The sequence below is a fragment of the Vigna angularis genome, chromosome 4, assembly GCF_016808095.1.
Source record: "Vigna angularis cultivar LongXiaoDou No.4 chromosome 4, ASM1680809v1, whole genome shotgun sequence".
NCBI classification, from domain to species: domain Eukaryota; kingdom Viridiplantae; phylum Streptophyta; class Magnoliopsida; order Fabales; family Fabaceae; genus Vigna; species Vigna angularis.
In genome coordinates this window covers 23,642,838-23,652,018 of record NC_068973.1, presented here as the reverse complement: position 1 = coordinate 23,652,018, position 9,181 = coordinate 23,642,838, and positions in this window count along the sequence as shown.

Sequence of the window (9,181 nt, the reverse complement as noted above, 5' to 3'; positions counted from 1 at the left end):
TCCACACACATTCTCTTAGGTTTTCCACATCTTTTCACTCTTCCCTCTTTAGAAAATCTCTCTTTCACTCACTTTTTCACTAGTGTGCCATCAAAGTTTGGGGTTGGAAGAGAGCATTCTAGTTTGGAAGCATTCTCATATCATCTAGCATCTCCACCCAAGTAAGTAAAATGCATTTGGTTCATTCTAGGTTCTTGAATTTGAATGTGATTGTCAAAACATGAATATTTAGGGGTTTTGATTTCTATGCATGATTTGATGATATATTTGATGTTTGAACCGATTAAACTGCATGATTATGAACTGGAAATATGAAAGCGATGACCTCGCTTCACTTTTCTTCCCCTCAGCGGCCAGTTTGCCCCTCAGCGGACCTCCCGTGACCTCCTGAGTGCCGCTCAGCGGTAAAATGCCGCTGAGCGGTGCCTTCGACTTCTCTTTTTGCACTCTTTGCTTCCTTTTATGATTCCACTTCTCTCCTTCTTTACTTCTTTCACTAAATTCACCTCAAAACCTGCACAAAAACACTCAAATCAAGCATAAACCTGTCCAGCTCTCTTATTTCTGAAAATATAGATAAAAGCATTGATTTCAAGCTAGTTTCTAAGTCTAAAGGTTGCTTTTAATATCAATTTTAAGCATGAAAATAACAGTTTTTCAACTGTTATCACAACCCCAAACTTAGAACTTTGCTTGTCCTCAAGCAAACAAAATGTAACTCCATCTCCAACCAATTCATATGATGGTTCACTCATTCAAAATCCTTTTCTCAAGATAAGTAACAACTTCACTCAAACTTATGCCTAAGAGTTCAATCATGATGTGCACATGCTTTAGTATTCACAAAATCATTTAATTCCAACAAATGCTATTTTTCATGAATGATCAATCAATTAAGCATGGATGTTCATGTGTTTATGAAATATTTCCTCACTAGGTAAAGTGTTTCACTCAACACACAAGTGTATAAGAGGTACAGTGTTTCGCTCATTCACTCCACTATCACAATGTCACATGAATCAACTTTGCCTTTCATTTTACCACAATCAAAAACATTCACAAGCATGCATCATCACAAGGACTTTTCAATGGCTTATAATGTGGCTGGGCTAACAAGAAAATTGGTTTTTCTGGATCGCAAAATCCTTGAGTTAAGAGAATCATAACAACACAATCATCTTATTCATTCCCAACTTTCTTTTACCTTTGCATTTGCATTGAGCTTTACTTCTTTTTCTTTTCTTTTCTTTTTCTTTTTCTTTGCATATTCTTACTTTTTATCTCTTAGCTCAATGCTTTTCCTTTTTCATGTTTCCCCAACAACCCCAAACTTGAACATTTAACAATACCATACAAAATCTTCTACTTAACTCAAGGTAAAGATTTTCAATCAAGGGTTTTCAGTGTATGTTCAAGGCTAAGGGTTCAAAGGATAGAACACAAAGTGTTCTCTTTTAGTGGGCTAATTTTATGTATTTGGCCAATAAAAAGGTTTTCAACAAATGGCCTTGATCACATGATGCAAAACAAGCAATTGATTCAATCATAGAAAACCTGGGCAAAATCATTCATGCTTTCAAAGTAATAGCATTCAATCATACCAAAAACTCTGGAGCTCAAAAACTCACATATAAGCTCATTCACATTTGACATACACATCCTGCTTAATTTCACAATCACAATCATGATATCCTGCATTTGTTCACAAAGCTTGTGAATCACCTGTATAAGCATTTTAATGTGCACATCTATCTCAACATCAATCAATCACTAATCATCATCAAGCATTACTTATCACACAATCACAGTTAATAGCAAACCATCATAACAAACCAGGTTTCCAATAGAGTACATCAAACCCTAATCTAAAACAAAAAATAAATAAGTTTAGAAAACTTAAACCGCAAAAGCATAATCATATGATAGCATTCATCAGTAAATGCTATCTCAGCTCCTCATCAGTCTGAGCTGTCCTTTGCATCTTCCTGCTTCTTGGATCTTTTTAGTCTTGATTCTTTTTGCCCGATGAGGAGGCCATCCCTGCATCAAACATAATTCACAAAACCAAAAGATACATTGTTAAGCATTAGTAAACCATAATGAAGAAATCAGCCCCTTCAATGATGCTCTCTCCCAACCCCAAACTTAGATGGAAAACTAGTGAGCAAGTGAGTGGAAGGGAGATTTTCTAAAGAGGGATGAGGGAAAAGTTGTAGAGAACCTTTGAAAAGGTATGTAGGAGTGTGTGTGCAGAGAAGAGTCTAAAAATAAAAGCATTTGCACAGCTTAGGGTATAAAAATAACCTAATGGGCTCGGGTTCCACTAAGGGGAACTAAAGCTCATTCTGCGAGAGTACCGCTCAGCGGTAAGTTGCCGCTCAGCGGCACTTTCGTGATGTGCTCTTCTCCTTCTTTTCTTAACCTATGTGCCTCCTAGACATGCCCCTCATTGGTTCCCTGCAATTCAATGTTTAAAAATGCTTATGCAACCCTAACTAAAATAAACAAACAAAAATATTCAATCAACTGGGTTGCCTCCCAGGTAGCGCTTCTTTAACGTCACGAGCCTGACCCAAAATCCACCAACACCCATCAGTAGGTGTTTCAGACTTACTAGCACCCATCAGTAGGTGCAAAATTTTCTCACCAACACCCATCAGTAGGTGTTACAAACTTAGTATCCTTCAGTAGATACTTAACCACCTAGCATCCTTCAATAGATGCTGTATCCAACAAAATATTTACAAAATAATGTCCACAAATTAAGAGTTACAAAACCAAATCAAAAGTCAAAAGTTTGTAAATCACTGGGTTGCCTCCCAGCAAGCGCTCTTTTAATGTCATTAGCTTGACCCAATAAAGTTCAAGTTCCATCTTCTGTATAGTTGATGTAGTCTTTCCACCAACTTCTCAACTGCTTCCTTTGGACTGTTTTGGTTCTTCTAGAATATGGAGACTCTATCTCTATCATCTCCTTTTCTTTGAAGCCCTTCACAACCCACAACTTGTTCTTGAGTCTCACAGGTGTGCCAAGTTGGGGTTCTCTTTTCTTCCAGTCCCTAGGAATCTCTTCTCCTTTTCCAGTTTCTTCTTCATCCTTGGGTACCTGAAACAACAAACAGTGGTTACCTGAAACCTCAAGATCTTCATCTTTATGTCTAGTCATGGGTGCATCTCGAAATGCAGCTTTATAACTAGCCTCTTCCTCCTTTGTTTGCGTTTCATCTTTGAAGACATCCACCACCACTCTCTCCTCTCTGTCCTGAAGCACTACTATACCTTCATGTACGTCAATGATGGCCCTGGCCGTTTTCATAAACGGTCTTCCAAGTATGATAGGTATCTTCTCGGTCTCCATTTTCATCACCACAAAGTCTGCTAAAAACTGAAGTTTGCCAACACAAATTATAATATCCTCAGCAATCCCACATGGCTCCTTTGAAGATCCATCGGCCATTACTAGATTAACCTTTACAGGTTTCACTTTAACATTGCCAATTTGCTCCAGTAAAGAATAAGGTATCAAGTTAACACTTGAACCTAAATCAAGGAGAGCTTTCTTCACCTTTTTCTTCCCTATAGTGCAAGGGATAGAAAAACTACCTGGATCTGGTGCTTTAGGAGGGAATGATTCTTGCTTAACAGTTATACACTTTTCTTCCTCAACATCTCTACGTCTCTTCTTTGTAGAAGTTCCTTCATCTGATTTTGTGTATACTGCAATTTTCTGTAGAATTTGTTCCCAAGGTGCGTCATTATCCACCATTCTGAATAACTCTGTGAAGTCCATTTGATTCTCTTGCTTTGTTGGAAAAGGAAAAGTGTTCTTTCTTTCTAGTTCTCTTCTTTCTTCTATTTCGTCTTCTTCTAACTCAATTATCTCTTCATTAACACTCTTTACCACTTTGCACTCTTCTCTGGGGTTAACCTCAGTATTAGCCCCAAAATTTCTATCTGGTCTTTCTTCCAATCGCTTGGTAATCTGACCCATTTGAATCTCCCAATTCTTTATAGCAGCTTCAGTGCTCTTTTGAGAAGATTCTGTTTTCTGTATGAATTGATTAAGAGTTTCTTCCAACCTTGTTTGCCTTTCATTAAGCATAGATAACTGTTGCCACAAGGTTGGTTGTTGCTGCTGCTTGTTATATTGATTAGCTTGCCCAGTTTGTCCTTGGCCAATGCTTGGATGTGGTTTCCACCCTTGATTATAATTCCCTTGACGGTATGGAAATTGATTAGCCATGAAATTAACATCCTCCACGGCTTCCACTTGAAAAGCACACTGACCATTGACATGATCACCTCCACATAATTCGCACAACTGGGTTTGTACCTGTGCAGCAGATTTCAACTCTTTAGGTAATTGAGCCAAAGTTTTAGTCAGAGTCTCCAGCTGTTGAGTTAGAATTTTGTTCTGAGCTAGCAAGGCATCATGTGTTTGTAACTGAAGAACTCCTTTTTGTTGCATAGGAGCTCCTCTCTCACTGTGTAGCTCATTGTCACTAGTAGCCATGTTTTCTATAATTTCAGTTGCTTCCTCTGGAGTCTTCCATTTAATATTGCCTCCTGCTGAAGCATCCAGCATCATCTTGGTTTGTGAACCAAGCCCTCCAAGGAAAGTTAAGACTACTTCTTGATCTTCAAAACCATGCGTGGGAGTTTTGCGTAACAAGCTTTTATACCTGTCCCATGCATGCCCCAATGATTCTTCCATGCCCTGCTTGAATGACGAAATCTCTTGCTTGCCTTTGGTCACCTTAGATTGTGGAAAGTACTTGTTTAAAAATTTTGTGACCACTGCTTCCCACTCTGTGAAACTTTCTTCTGGAAAAGAGTTTAACCAAAGCTTAGCATTGCCCCCCAATGAGAAGGGAAACAAGCTAAGTTTGATAGCTTCGTCTGGCACCCCATTAATCTTGACCGTGTTGCAGATCTCATTGAAAGTTGTAAGGTGCTCATATGGGCTTTCGTGAGATAACCCATTAAATTGATTACTCTTCACCAGTTGAATTAATGCTGGCTTGACCTCCATGTTGGCTGCATTGACTCTAGGTCTTGCTATGCTGTTAAAGTGTTGAGGTCCAGCAATATTAGTGTAATCTGCAAGAGTTCTTCTAGCATTATTGTTCTCCATACTTCTTGTGCTGTGAACAGAACCTTGTGGTGATGTTTGTAGGAGAGTTTCTGGAGAAGGGAAAAGTTCTCTGGACGTTCTGATTCTTCTCCTCCTTCTACTCTCTTCTAGACCTTCAAAAAGTGGTTCTGTTGTTTTCTTACTCCTAGTTCGAATTGCTTCCTGCATACACAAGAAAACAAAACCCTAGAAAAGATTTGTTAGCACAAAAAGATATAGAAGAAGATATAAATTCAGAAGATAAAAAGATTTAGAAGATAGAATCAAATAAGATAGAATAAAATAAAACCTAATCTAAAAAAATAAAATCTAACCTAATCTAAAAGATAAAATAAAATAAAATAAAATCTAATCTAACCTAATCAAATAAAATAAAATAAAATAAAAACAGAAAAAATAAAAACAGAAATTCAAAAAGTCAAAGATAATCAATAATCACACAAATTAACCAGTTAAACCACGAATCCCCGGCAACGGCGCCAAAAACTTGATGGACAAATTTGTAAGCACCAAAATATGATGTCACAAACTTGTTTCACAATCGGCAAGTATGACCGAATCGTTCAAGTAATAAACTTGGTAAGACCAAGTATCGTTCTTCCCAAAGGACTCACGGCCTAGTTTAGTTGTGTGGTTTCTTGATTAACTAAGACTTACAAATGAAATATTTGGATTATATTATGCAAAAGACGAAAATAAACATGTATGCATGTAATTTGATCAATGGCAAAGACAAAAGATAAACAGTTTCAGTGAAATATATGAATGAATATGTTGTTGGGGGTCAATTTCATCTCATCCACTCTCATACATTTTAGGAATTCAACATTCAAATCATCATTGTTAATGCCACTCTCTAAAGTACCATTCTAGATGGCTTCTCCCTAATCACGAGTTCATACAATTCCTAGCATTCCTAATGATTAGTTCATGAGTGCAGGAGCTTAACGACAACCAATATAACATTGGGAGAAATTCCCCGGATCTAGACTTCCCCGTACGTGTCCGTATCGACAAAACCAATAATCATGCAATAGAATGAGTTAAACAATGCAAGCATTGAGCAAAGAGGAAAAACCCTAACTAATGATGAAAGAAAGCATAAGTCTTAGATTAAGATGCAAGCATAAATTCCATATATGAAAGCTTCAAGAGATTACATTGATTCCCCAACAAACATACAGAGTTTAGTTCACCATATTCATGGTGAACCTAGATGAATTACAATGAAAGTATGAAAGAATAAACCCTAAAAAGGTGAAGAGGTAGCCTGAGCATCCAAGATCCTCCTTCAAAGGGGTGGAAGAGAGAGTGTTTGCCTCGTTTCTGCCAAAGATGTCTAACCCTAGGACGTGCAAGTCCTTATATACTATTCTAGAGTTACAAAAGATTACAAAAGCCCAAGCCCAAAAAGTGCCGCTCAGCGGTGACCTCGCTTCACTTTTCTTCCCCTCAGCGGCCAGTTTGCCCCTCAGCGGACCTCCCGTGACCTCCTGAGTGCCGCTCAGCGGTAAAATGCCGCTGAGCGGTGCCTTCGACTTCTCTTTTTGCACTCTTTGCTTCCTTTTATGATTCCACTTCTCTCCTTCTTTACTTCTTTCACTAAATTCACCTCAAAACCTGCACAAAAACACTCAAATCAAGCATAAACCTGTCCAGCTCTCTTATTTCTGAAAATATAGATAAAAGCATTGATTTCAAGCTAGTTTCTAAGTCTAAAGGTTGCTTTTAATATCAATTTTAAGCATGAAAATAACAGTTTTTCAACTGTTATCACTTCTCTAGAATGACATGGGTTTATTTCTTAAAGGCAAAGTCAGAAGTTTTTGGAGTATTCAAGAAATTCAAGGCCCTTGTTGAGAAGCAAAGTGGAAAACAGCTAAAAGTACTTAGAAGTGATCGTGGCAAGGAGTACACATCTCACGAGTTTGACAAATTCTGTGAAGATGAAGGCATAGAGCGATAACTTACAGTCGCATATACTCCACAACAAAATGGCGTGTCAGAGAGAAAGAATCGCACAGTTATGGAGATGGCAAGATCAATGCTGAAAGAGAAAAGTATGCCTAACACTTTTTGGGCTGAAGCAGTCTACACTGCAGTTTATATTCTAAACAGATGTCCAACTAAAGCAGTCCAAGACAAGACTCCTATTGAAGCTTGGAGTGGGAGAAAGCCATCAGCTAAACACCTACGAGTATTTGGGTCTATTTGCTACATACATGTTCCTAATCAAAAGAGGCACAAGCTTGAAGACAAAACTATACGAGGAATATTCTTGGGATATAGCACACAATCAAAAGGCTATCGAGTCTACAACCTACAAACGAAAAAGCTCATCATCAGTCGAGATGTTGAAGTTGATGAAAATGCTTCTTGGAATTGGGAAGAAGAAAAAGTTGTTAAAAGCAACATTCTACTTCCAGTGCAACAATCTCAAGAAGAAACTCAAGAAGAGGAAGAAAATTCAGGTACGCTTTCTCCACCTCCACAACAAGATTCTTCACCTGAATCTAGTCCAAGAAGAGTAAGATCTTTGGTAGACATATATGAAACTTGCAATATGGCCATGATTGAGCCTAACTGTTATGAAGAAGCATCAAAGCAAGAAGTATGGGTCAAGGCTATGGAAGAAGAGATTAAAATGATTGAGAAGAATAACACTTGGGAACTCGTAAATTGCCCTCATGGAAAAGACATCATTGGAGTCAAATGGATATATAAAACAAAGCTCAATCCTGATGGAACTATACAAAAGCATAAAGCAAGATTGGTTGCCAAAGGCTACTCACAGCAACCAGGAATAGACTACAATGAGACATTTGCTCCAGTTGCTCGCTTAGATACAATTAGAGTTTTAATAGCTCTTGCAGCACAAAAAGGATGGAACATCTATCAACTGGATGTCAAGTCAGCCTTTCTAAATGGGGTGCTCGAAGAAGAGATTTATGTTGAACAACCACAGGGCTTCATCGACAAAGGCAATGAAGGCAAAGTACTAAAACTTAAAAAAGCATTATATGGCCTGAAGCAAGCTCCTCGAGCATGGTATAGCAAGATTGATAAATACTTCATCGATCAAGGATTCAGGAGGAGCAAGAGTGAGCCAACACTATATATTAAGGCACAAGGTCAGTACCATCTCATTGTCTCTATATATGTCGATGATCTTATCTATACAGGAAACAATATAGAGATGATGAAAGAATTTAAAGAAGACATGATGAAGACATTTGAAATGACCGACCTTGGCTTGATGAACTATTTCCTCGGTATAGAGGTGAAACAAGAAAAGGAAGGTATATTTATCTCTCAAAAGAAATATATTGAAGCTCTATTAAAGAAGTTCAAGATGAATGGTTGTAAACCTGTCACTACTCCACTGGTGGTAAACGAAAAGCTACAAAAAGATGATGGAGCACAAGAGGTAGATGCATCATGCTACAGAAGCTTAATTGGAAGTCTTCTCTATCTCACAGCCACACGACCAGACATTATGTATGCTACAAGTCTTCTATCAAGATTCATGCAAAACCCAAGTCAGATTCATTATGGAGTAGGAAAAAGAATTTTAAGATATCTACAAGGCACAAAGGAGTTTGGTATATGGTACAAAACCGTGACTAACTCAAGGATGATTGGCTACACAGATAGTGATTGGGCAGGATCAGTGGACGACATGAAGAGTACGTCAGGATATGCTTTCTCACTAGGATCGGGTATTTTATCTTGGGCATCAAAGAAGCAAGCAACCGTGGCACAATCAACAGCAGAAGCAGAGTATGTAGCAGTTGCTGAAACCACAAGTCAAGCAATATGGCTACGAAGAATACTTGAAGAAATGGGTGAACCACAAGCTGGACCAACTATTATCTATTGCGACAACAAATCGGCAATAGCAATAGCAAAAAATCCAGTCCATCATCAAAGAACAAAACACATAGCCATTAAATATCACTTCATTAGAGATGAAGAGACAACTAAACAAATACGACTCGAGTACTGTCCAACAGAAGACCAAATTGCAGATATATTTACGAAGGCATT